At 43.6% G+C, this 12509-nt stretch overlaps 1 pseudogene; it reads left to right on the forward strand.

The window, feature by feature from the left end:
- Positions 1-1283: 1283 nt before the first annotated feature.
- Positions 1284-7353, forward strand: LOC147437659 (uncharacterized; annotated as a pseudogene).
- The last annotated feature ends 5156 nt before the right edge of the window (positions 7354-12509 follow it).

Raw genomic sequence — 12509 nt, forward strand, 5'->3', positions numbered from 1 at the left:
TGTTATTTGCATTGCTTAAGCTATTCTTTTGTGAAGTAATGTATTGTATCTGTGTTATTGTGTATCTATAACCATGGCCAATGACGACGATACATACTCTTCTAGTTTTAGTTTTCTAGTTGCCAAGTCGAAAATAGCCTAGGGTTTTGGTGATTTAGAAAATCTTAGGCGGATATGGCTAAGGCCTCTGTCACACACGTCCGGGCTAGCATGTTACGCACCCCCTCTTGAAGTGAGCATAAGGCTCATTTGTCTCCGGTCGGCTACATGAATTATGATGTGGCATGCACTTTTGTGATGGACGCTTGTCAAGAAGATCCCCCACTCCAGCCAGCTATGCCATATTTGGTTGGCCAATCAAATGCAAGAGACCGCAACGACCCTCCATCCCCTTGCCGGCATGCGCAACGGCTTGCTTGCATATATTCAGCCTTTCGCTATTTCACAACTTTTCCTCCACAAGCTCGCATGCCGCGCTCTAGTGCTCGTTTAGGCAACAACTCACGATTAGACGTTGTTGAAGGCATCGAGGTATGGGATTCTGCCATGCTGCTCAATTACACACACACACACACACAGTCACGAATTCTGTCATGTTGCTCAATTACACACACACACACACTTTATTGTTGCCACACTGCTTGATCTCAAACACACACACACACACACACACACACACACACACACTCACTATTGCTCCGAGGTTTATATTGTGTATGGGTTATGAGTATTGTATATGGATAATGAGTATTATATACATTGAAGAAAAAAAATTCCTTTAATAGTCTTTGATTAGAATTGCTTTTTGGTTTTAGAGTTGTTCTCCCAATACTTGAAATGCATGTTTTCCTTCTTTTCTCTATGAATGCATGTCATTGATTGCTAGGGATATTTGCAGGCGAGCTTCCAATGAGTCACTACAATAATGCACGCATCCCCAAGCGACCTAGAGGTGGTCAACGAATGGCTAGGGTTAACGAGGGAGGGTTAGGCAGCCAAGAGAGTGTTCCTTCGAGAGAGCCTAGTGGGTGGCTGGTCATGAAACAATGTTTGAAACCCAATTGAACGAAGACATGGGGTTTATCCAGTTGCTTCAGGAGGATGGTTGGGGGGCGGGGGGGGGGGGCTCATTGAGTGAAGGTCTGTCAATTGAGAACATAGGATTGAGCCATCCAATCATCCCTCTCCAGCCGAGTGTTGTTCCGGGTGTTTCTTTCACACGTCCCAAGCCCCCACCTGCATCATTTTCTCTGTTGATTCCCCAAGGCTTCATGCCTCCTCGCATGGGGGCTTCTATGACCATGCCCGCATTGAAGGTTAGGCCTTCTTTTCTGTCCACTGCCCCAACTATTTTTGCATTGCGTCCTCTTGTGACCTCATCTAGTGAGTCGACCAAGGGGGCTAAACGCCCTAGTGTGGCGATACCAGTGTGGGACGAGACCGCAACATCGACCTTGCTTAAAAACTATGAAGATCGATGGTCTCATGTGAACAAAGGCAATATGAGATTGAAAGACTGGGACGAAGTTACATTGCAATTAAACAATGAGGTCACTAGCACCTTCACACCAGAGCAGGTCAGGAACCGCATAGACACTCTTAGAAAAAAAAGAAAAAAGAAAAATGAAAAACAACAATCACTAGGGGGGTAAAGTCCACATGGGAATACTTTTGTTAGGAAATAAGACGTAGCTAAATAGATAATTGAGTAGATTACTTAATGGAGAGAGACAGATTTATATACACGAGATTATAGAGTAGAGAGAGAGAGAGAGAGTACACACGATATACGTGGTTCACCCAATGTGGGCTACGTCCACGGGAAAGCAGCCACTCAATGGCTTTAGTACTTCAAAACAAGAAGTAGTTTACAAAGGGATTATACCCTTAATGGAGCTCCCGCCTTGCTTCACTCTCACCACCTCACACTCACCTTGTTACATCAACTTCACACTATGAAATGTGTGTAGAAATGGCCTCCTTTTATAGGCCAAAAGGGTTGCCCTCTCTTATGAGAGACAGCCATGTGTAGCCGCCCTTGTGCGAATAAGTCCAAATCGGACCCTCCAATCCGCCCATGTGTGGCCGCCCTTGAGAAGACAAGTCCGCTTTTGAATTTGGCCACTGGCCACCGGCCATTGACTTCCGACCACCAGCCATCGTCCATTGACTACCGGCCACCGGCCAACCGACCGGTTGTTTTCCGACCACTTTCCGGCCGCCGTCCGGCCATAATATTCTGGTGAAAGTGATATCTCACCTCAATGCGCTTTGTCCTTGAATGAAAGGCTGAGTTTTTTGCAAGATGGATAGCGCTTTGGATATCACTGTACAAGACACAATTGTCTTGTTTGAATCCAAGCTCTTCTAAGAATCTGTGAAGCCACAGAATTTCTTTGCTTGCCTCCGTCACTGCTACATACTTTGCTTCCGTGGTAGAAAGTGAAACCACTTTTTGCAGCTTTGAAGCCCAGCTTATTGTTGTGCCTCCAACCGTGAACACATAGCCAGTAGTGCTCCTACGAGTATCTTTGTCACCTGCCATATCTGCATCAGCATACCCTTCTAGAAAAATATCAGTTCCTCCAAAATACAAAGCATTTGTTTTTGTCCCTTTTAGATACCTAAGTATCCACTTCACAGCTTGCCAATGCTCTTTACCTGGGTTTTCCATGAACCTACTCACAACTCCCACTGCATGTGCAATGTCTGGCCTTGTCCAGACCATAGCATACATTAGAGAACCTACCGCTGCAGCATATGGAACTTTAGACATATAGGCTATCTCCTCTTGTCTCTTTGGACACATATCCTTTGTTAGTTTAAAATGACCAGCCAAAGGTGTAGAAACTGGTTTTGCATTTTGCATAGCAAACCTTTCTAGTACCTTCTTGATGTAATATTCTTGAGATAGCTTTATTGTCTTCTTCGTCCTGTCCCTTGATATTTTCATACCAAGTATCCTCTTTGCAGCACCTAAATCTTTCATTGAAAAAGATTTGGACAGCTCCTCTTTTAGGTCTTTGATGTCCTGCATGTTAGCACTTGCAATCAACATGTCATCAACATACAACATTAGGATGATGAATTTCCCAATCTCCCAAATTCTCCGTGTAGACGTAGTGATCCGAGTTGCATCTTGTGAATCCATGATCCAACATCCATCGATCAAACTTCAAGTACCATTGTCTTGATGCTTGCTTTAAACCATACAAGCTCTTCTTTAATCTGCAAACCATTTTCTCCTTACCTTTTACTTCATACCCCTTTGGTTGAAGCATGTAGATTTCCTCCTCTAAGTCACCGTGAGGGAATGCCGTATTTACATCCATTTGCTCGAGATTTAGATCATGAGCAGCCACAAGGCTTAAGACAAGCCTAATTGAGTTCATTTTTACAACAGGAGAAAATATTTCATTGAAGTCAATACCTTTCTTTTGAGAAAAACCTTTTACCACAAGCCTAGACTTGTACCTTTTCTTCCCACCTTCTTCTTCCTTTAGCTTGTACACCCATTTGTTTTGAAGTGCCCGCTTACCTTTAGGCAACTCAACCAACTCCCATGTTTGGTTGCGATGTAGTGAGTCCATCTCCACTTGCATGCTCTTCGTCCATTCTTCTTTGGATTCATGTTGCATAGCTTCTTCATATGATTCCGGCTCTCCAGAATCTGAGATCAAGAGATGGTTGAAGGAAGGAACAAACCTTTGTGGAGGTCTACTTGCTCTTGTACATCTTCGGGGAATAGGTTGAGGCTCCTCATTTGGTTGACGTTGTTGCACATTGTCACCATTTACAGTCCTTGAGTCTTCACCGTCCTCAAGCTCCATGTACTCATCACCTGTTTCTTTTGTTTGTTTTCTTTCCAAGTAATCTTTGTACATATTTTGTTCGTTAAAAATTACATCTGTACTCCTTAAGATTTTACCATCTTCAGGATTCCATAGGCGATACCCAAAGTCTCCTTCTCCATAGCCAATGAAGAAACACTTTTTGGACTTTGCATCTAACTTTGATCTTAGGCTTCTATCTATGTGCATGAAAGCCTCACACCCAAACACTTTGAGAAATGCATAATTCACCGGTTTACCTGTCCATGCCTCTTCTGGAATTACTCCCCCATCCAATGCCGTTGAGGGTGACCGATTGATTAAGTACACAGACGTATTTACAGCTTCCGCCCAAAGCTCAAGCGGTAGGCCTGCATGTAGCCGCATGCTTCGTGCTCGTTCCATGATTTTCCTGTTCATCCTTTCCGAAATCCCATTTTGTTGAGGTGTCCTTGGGGTTGTCCTTTGCCTCCGAATGCCATTGCTAGCACAAAAGCTTTCAAAAGCTTGGCTGCAATATTTGCCTCCATTGTCGGATCTGAGGCATTTAACCTTGGTACCTGTTTCATTCTCCACAAAGGCTTTCCACCTTTGAAATATGGAAACTACATCGGATTTATTCTTCATGACATAAACCCATGTTTTTCTAGTCGCATCGTCTATGAATGTTACATAGTACAATGAGCCACCAAGTGATGGTGTACTTGCAGGACCCCAAACATCAGAATGAACCAACTCAAGTTTTTTATTTTTTCTTTCATTTCCTGATTTTTGAAATTTTACCCTCTTTTGTTTACCATAAACACAATCTTCACAGAACTCTAAGTCCACTTCTTTCAAACCCGGTAGAAGCTTCTTTGTTTGAAGGATTTGCATTCCTTTGGCACTCATATGCCCAAGTCGGTAGTGCCACACCACACTGTCAACTTCTGTAGTTGCTGCACAAGCTGAAGGTTGCGTGCTAACAGTACACAAGTAAAGTGTACCGACTTTTTCACCCTTGGCAACCACCAAAGATCCCTTTGAGATCTTCCACCGTTTGTTTCCGAATGCAATGTTGTGACCTTCATCGTCCAATTGTCCTGTAGAGATCAAATTTTTGCGAAGAGAAGGAACATGCCTAACATCTTTAAGCTTCCATTCATTTCCATTAGCAGTTTTGACAGAAACTGTACCTTTGCCGACAATCTCACAAGCTTCATCATCTCCCAAGTATACATACCCAAAATTACCTTTGGTGTAGTCTTGGAAATGTTGCTTGTGTGGTGTCGCATGGAATGAAGCCCCGGAATCTACTATCCAGGAATTAGACACATTGTCTAATGAGAGAATTAGAGCATCTTGCTCTACTTTACCTGCCACATTGGCCTCCGATGTTGGCTTGTTGTCTTGAGACTCTGTCTCCTTCTTCTTCTTGGACCAGCAATCCTTCTTGACGTGGCCCTTCTTGCCGCAGTTCCAACATTCAAGAACTGACTTTGTGCGTGACTTGCTCCGCCTTGAGCGATCACGACCCTTTTGGTTTCTGAACCTCTCCTTAAGCCTTCCTCTTGTTTCCACTGATAGTGCAGCACTTGATGATTCTCCTGTGCTTCTCCTTCGCATTTCCTCGCTTAGGAGAACACCCACAACATCATCAAACTTAAGAGTATTTGTGCCAGAGATAGAATTACTTACAGCCATCACAAGGCTGTCCCAACTATTCGGTAGAGATGATAGTATAAGGAGAGCTCGCACTTCGTCATTGAAATTGATTTTCACTGATCGAAGTTGACTTATGTTTGTGTTAAAGTCATTTAGGTGTTCTGCAACTGAACCATTCTCTGCCATCTTTAGATTGAACAAGCGCTTCATAAGAAATACCTTATTGGATGCCGATGGTTTCTCATAGAAGTCGTCAAGTGACTTCATCAAGTCCTCCGTGGTCTTAATCTCCGAAACATTGAAGGCCACCGTTGACGCCAAGCTTAACCGGATTGTTCCCACTGCCTTTCGATCAAGGACAATCCATGCTTCATCTGCCATTGTTGCGGGCTTCTTCGCAAGACCGCCTAGTCGCAAATAGAGGTCCTTCTGGTAGAGATAGTCTTCAATCTGTATCTTCCAATGTTGATAGTTTTTGCCGTTGAACTTCTCAATCTTGAGCTTCCCTTCCTCCGCCATAACTCCCACTCAATTCAAGGAATCCTTTCCTTGAGATAATTTAGCTACGAGCAAACCTTGCTCTGATACCAGTTGTTAGGAAATAAGACGTAGCTAAATAGATAATTGAGTAGATTACTTAATGGAGAGAGACAGATTTATATACACGAGATTATAGAGTAGAGAGAGAGAGAGAGAGAGAGAGAGAGTACACACGATATACGTGGTTCACCCAATGTGGGCTACGTCCACGGGAAAGCAGCCACTCAATGGTTTTAGTACTTCAAAACAAGAAGTAGTTTACAAAGGGATTATACCCTTAATGGAGCTCCCGCCTTGCTTCACTCTCACCACCTCACACTCACCTTGTTGCATCAACTTCACACTATGAAATGTGTGTAGAAATGGCCTCCTTTTATAGGCCAAAAGGGCTGCCCTCTCTTATGAGAGACAGCCATGTGTAGCCGCCCTTGTGCGAATAAGTCCAAATCGGACCCTCCAATCCGCCCATGTGTGGCCGCCCTTAAGAAGACAAGTCCCCTTTTGAATTCGGCCACCGGCCATTGACTTCCGACCACCGGCCATCGGCCCTTGACTACCGGCCACCGGCCAACCGACCGGTTGTTTTCCGACCACTTTCCGGCCGCCGGCCGGCCATAATATTCTGTCGAAAAAGAATATTCTGGAGAAAAAAAAAAGTCTCGGGGGCCTCCGCCCCTGAGGCCTTTAAAGTTGCCCCTGATTCTTGTCCGTGAAAATTTTGGTTTCCGGTGAGTGATTTTCCTTCACGCACGATGGCTTCTCCTCATAATGGGGGTTTTACAAATGTGCACTTTTACCACAGAAAATTACAAGGGTAAATTAGGCTCCATACTTAACAACTTTGAGGTGGTCAACACTTTGTGGTCATCCACTCCACGGTGTGTTGGGATTTCGGAAGACTTTGATAGTGCTAGCTCGCAAAGCACTCATGTAGGGAGTCAGGGCACTCAAGAGGGAGATGGTTGCAATGATGGAGAGGATGAGGGGGAGGGAGAGATTGGGGGCGAGGGTGAGACTATTGTAGAGGAGACTGCGAGTGTGTCTGGTGCAACGGATGCGGGGGATGCAACACGGACCCTCAGGTCCAAGACCTCCTGGAGTTAAAGCGCAAAAAGTGAAAGAGGCCAACTACACATCGCTCAGATCTATTGCCAAAGTGCTCGGGAAGGGGATGAAAGGGATGGCCCAAACAATGAAAGAATACGAGAAGGAGTGGGTTGCCCAAGAGGAAAGATTTTTGAAGCTCAGGATGGACGAGGAGGCTCGACGAATGGAGATGTACATAAAATTTCAATTGGACCTCGCAAAGATTGTCACCAAACCCAAGGTACTTTACTAATCACCATAAAAAAAAATTGAGGGAGGGAGCGAGTGTGACATTTAATGGTCTATTAACTTGTGAGGTAGCGGAAAATAACATAGACATAGTGAGCATTTCATTAAGAAAAGATTCCTAATGAGCATAGAAAGAGTGCTTGGATGGAGAGAGAAACAAAAGCATAACACCTAGTTAGCTAGGCATGAAGAATACTTCAAAAAGAGAGAGAAGTTAAGCTATTGACAACATTTGAGGGCCAGATTTACAAGGAGCCGGTCCCCCTCCAAAAGGCTTTGTATTATAGGTTTCCCCATCAAGGGAGACATTTTACAATACAATACTTTGTGTTCCTTCAATAACTTGCTGGTGCAATGAAGATGGAAGCTTCAACGACAAAGCTTACACTTGAAAACACAACATCAATTCCCCCACGGTCTGAGACCCAAGACCTAACACACCTTCGAACATGATGAGAGCTAGCGGGGTATGAGAGTAGAGCTACTCTAGAGCTTCATTTTGATAAAGAAAAAAGGTTTGAGTTATGGCCAAAATAGCCAACCTCTGCCTGGAGATTGCATATGTATATGATGTCTACCGACTCAAAATTGCTCCAAACATTAACTATAGACTCTCCTTGATGTACTCTAACCACTCCAAGTCTCAATTTGTGACTGTGTGTTCACTGATCATGGTTACAACCTCCCCCCTTTCTGGGACACTCTCTTTGATCTCTTTTGCCTGCGTTTTGGCACTTTTTAGCCCAAATGTGCTCCAAATGCAACAAAATTTTGGCTAGGGACTTCTTTTATGCTCTAGGACACTATGGTATACTCAAATGTCTGATTTGACCCAAATCTGGCCTCTAAGACATCATACGCGTATGATGTCTTTTGGCCAAGATTTCACTTCTACTTCTATCCAAGGTACTTCTTGATGCATACAACAAGAATATGTGATCACATCAAATTTTAGATGTAAAAAATTATCAAAATCACCACTTTTTCACCTTTCTTGGATCTACAAAAATCTCCTTAGATCCAAAGATATGTGTCCAAATGAGATGAAATTTTGCAAACAAGCTTACACACATCATTTCCAAACCTCTTGTGTGGTCAGAAGTGCAATTGGACCTTCAGATCTTAACCCGAGACATCATACGCGTATGATTTCTATGTGCTCAGAATTAGCCCAAATTTGGTCTCTAAGCTTATTTTGTGGTGCTAAACACCCTGGTAAGCTTTGATATAAACTTTGGTCCCTGAGATTGTGGTGGTTACGTGGGACCCACATGTGTACAGCTAGGACAACATGTACACAGTGCATCGATTTTCACTATTATCAGTACCAGTGTGTTTTTTCTATAATAATGAGGAGTTGGTAGCACGTAAAACTTCTCGAGAAATCTATCCGCGGGGCCGACGCCATGAGGTAAGCAGGTGCGTCAGATGGCATCTAGTGGCGTTAGGAGGCCGAATGGGGTCAATACTTGCACGTGGATACGTATGGACACAACGTGGGTGTTTTCTTGTGATAATTATGCAGAAAGGTCATCACGAGGACCATCTTTTTGGGGCCACTTCACGTGGTGCCAGGTGTGTGTATGGATGCAACAGGGTGACAACTATGAACTGCGAGGTCAGTTTTTGGCCTGTTCGGGGTCCGTTTGAGGACATCTAAAAGGCCAAGGGTGCCCAACTAAAAAAGCTAAGTGTGGAAGCTGAAAAAACAGAGAGAAGACTAGAAAACGTGGATAGAAGAGAAGGAACAGTCGCAACTATTTTTTTGGGGTTTTTGGAGCCTGTTTTGGCCGTAAACTGCTCATCCAAGTCGGATTTGAGCACTAATTTGACATTGTAGACTGGGGTTTTGGGCAGTTCCGGACGCGATGGCACTGTCCATTTTGCCAAATTCCTCCCTCTTTTTCTGTTGTTTTGGCTATGTAAGTTTCTCCTATGAGCGAAGCTTCTGCTCCAGTTTGTGATTGTATCTGCCTTATTTTACCCATATTGTGTGAGCTATTTGCCCCATTGGTGTTGGCCCAAGCTCATTTGTATCTAAACATCACAAGTTCTCCTCTTTTGAGCTGAGTTTTTTTTTTTTTTTGTATCTCTGTGTGGAGTGGGCAAGTGGATAGTCTCTCTCCTCTCACTCCATCGGTGTGTCCTATCTCGGCCAGGTGTGTTGTGTAAGCCGAGTGGTGCCCCCTAGTGTGTGTGTGTGTGTGTATCTTCCCAAGAGTGTGTGTCGGGTTGTTATAGAGGCGTTCTGTGTGTTTCCATCCCGCTCACATTCTTTAGGCGCCCCCACGAAGGATCTTCTTCGAGTACCTTCTGCTTCGAGCTTCAAGCTTCGAGATTCGGGCTTACAGGTTGCAGGTTGCAGGTTGCGGGTTACAGGTTACAGGGACAGGTACATGTACAGGTGATTCACACAGGTACAGGTAGCTGGAGTACAGTGATATACTAGCAGTGATGTCACTTGCAGTTGTTGTGGGTATGCATCACTTGGCGCATGTTTGAGCTCATTGTCTGCTGGATTGTATGTTACTTGTGGAAACTACCATTGTACGCCTTTGTGGAGCCATATTTGGTTTTATTTGGCAGTCCCATCCATTTCTGAGACTTGGTCTGGAAGATAGTCATTTCTGAGACTTGACTATACGCGATTTGCATTAGCCTTCGTGTGAGGGTCGATAGCCTGAGGTTTTATTGAGCTGGGGGATTATCAAATGTGGAGATCCTTTCGGTGATACAGGTAACTGGAGCACCCTTTTCGTGACCTCTCCATAGGCTATGTACTAGTGATTCCTATTTGATGCTCGGGTTCTATTGTTGGCAATTTATGCATACATATACAGTCTATATTTTGGGTTCTTACTGCTCTACTTCTGGGGAAACTCTGTCAAAATTTTTCCAAGTTATGATGGCTGGTTTTTTTGTCTTTTGAGCCATTTATGCTGTTATGCTGCTGAAATTTTGGCAAATCAGAGGATAAGACAGGTGTGCTTTCTTGGGAGCTTCATGGTTGGCTTTAATGGATGATCAAAATGGCCCTCAATTCACTCGTTTTCATTTAACTCAGAGAATCCAGATAAATGTTCATGTGTCCAGGAAGATTTTTTTCTAGCAGCGTATAGTCTTTATGTTCGAGCCAAGAAGATTAAGGGAGATACCGGAATGTCCTTTGCCTGTTGTAATTCCGATGATTAACTATGAAAACTCATTTGATGTGCATGTGTTTGTCCTTATCTAAAGTTGAGCTCCATTGAAGTTTCTGGGAACTGAGTCAGTCAAAAGTTTTGGGTAGTTTTCCTGATTTGTTCATTACTTCATATGAAGAGATCAGAGTGTTCAAGGGCAAAGAGATGCATATAGAGCTGAAAGAAGGTGCTAAGCCAGTGCGAAGACATTGCGACAAAGGCTAAGAAGGATGGGTCAAGAGCAGATGGAAGCCTTGCGAGAAGAGGTGGACAAGTTATTGAAGGCAGGGTTTATAGTTCCAGTGGAGACCACAGAATGGGTGAGTCCAGTAGTAGTCAGTCCAAAGAAGGATGGGAAGTGGAGGATTTGTGTAGATTTTAAACCCTTAAATGCAGCCACTAAGAAGAACCCATATCCTTTTCCATTCATTGATCAGATCTTGGATTCAGTGGTGGCAGGTTATGAGAGGTACAGTGTGTGTGATGGTTTTTCAGGCTATTTTCAATTGAAGATTGCTCTTAAAGACCGCACAAAGACAACTTTTATTACGCCATGGGGCTGCTATTGCTACACAGTATTGCCATTTGCGTTGACAAATGGACCATCTTTCTATCAAGAGAGAGCAAATTGGGTATTGAAACCATTCATTGGTAGTTGTGTTAAAGCTTTTATGGATGACTTCTGTGTCTACAGTAGTAGGGCTGAGCACCATGAGAAGCTACAGATGGTATAGGCTCGATATGATGAATGTGGAGGACAACTTAATCCAAAGAAATGTCATCTAGCACAGCCAAAGGTGAAACTATTGGGCCATATGGTGTCAGAAAACGGCATTGAGACTGATCCAGACAAGGTGAAGTCTATTATTCTTCTCCCATCACCTACAAGTACTAAGCACTTGGCAACCTTTATACACAAATTTAAGTACATGGCACGGTTTATTCCATTGTCTTCACAGCTCCTTTATCCATTACAGCAGGTGGCAAAGCATGATCCATTGCAATGAGATGACAAGTGTGAAGAAATATTTCAAGAGGTGAAAGAGGTGTTAGGGGGGTTGTCAGCCATGCAGACTCCTGATTGGGAGAAAGCTTTTTATGTAAATCCCTCAGTAGGGGATGATGCCATTGGAGCCATGCTATTGCAAAAGGGGAAGGGCAACCATTATATGATGCCAGTGTATTGTGCAAGCCGAGTGAAGCTAGTAGCAGAGAGAAAATTCTCAGAAGTAGAGCTAGTGATGGCCAGTGTAATGTTTGATTGTCGACGATTTCGTCATTACTTGCTACCACGACCTTTTGTTTTCTTGACGAGTTATGCCTTTTTGCCACAGTTAATTGATGGTACTAACATGTCAAATGTGGTGAAGAAATGGGTAATTGAGCTGCAAGAGTTTGAGTTCTCTTTTCTAGTGGAAGACAGTACAAGGGCTACCCTAGCTGATTTGTTGACCTACAAGGAGAAACCCCTTATTGTTAAGGAAGAGTTGGTGAGCAAGGTAGGTGAATAAGTGCCACAGATCAGCAATGCACATGTGTTGTTCTTTGATGGTTCATACAGAAAGAGCCATGATGTAGCTTCAGGGGGTATAGCACTTTATGATCCAGAGGGGAAGCTAGTATGCAAGAGAGGGTTCAAATTGGATGCGCATAGTAACAATGAGGCTGAATATGCTACTTTGGAAGCCGGATTACATATTTGTTTGAAGCATGGGGTTAGAAGGTTGAGCATAAAAGGTGATGCCTTGTTAGTGGTGAAGCAAGTGCTGCGTGTGTGGAAGAGCAAGAACAACTCATTGAAGGAAATGTGTTTCAGAATTAAAGGCCTGTTAAAAAAGTTTGAAGCATGGAGCATCAGACACATTGAACGTTCTCTAAATGGAGAGGCACATGAAGCAACTCAAAGCATGATTGGGGAGTTATTTGTGTTGAGGACCACTTTACCTCTTTATCATGGCCGGGAAAGTTTGGCTCAAGA

Source organism: Adiantum capillus-veneris, chromosome 17 (genome assembly GCF_014529385.1).
Source record: "Adiantum capillus-veneris isolate H3 chromosome 17, ASM1452938v2, whole genome shotgun sequence".
Classification (NCBI taxonomy): domain Eukaryota; kingdom Viridiplantae; phylum Streptophyta; class Polypodiopsida; order Polypodiales; family Pteridaceae; genus Adiantum; species Adiantum capillus-veneris.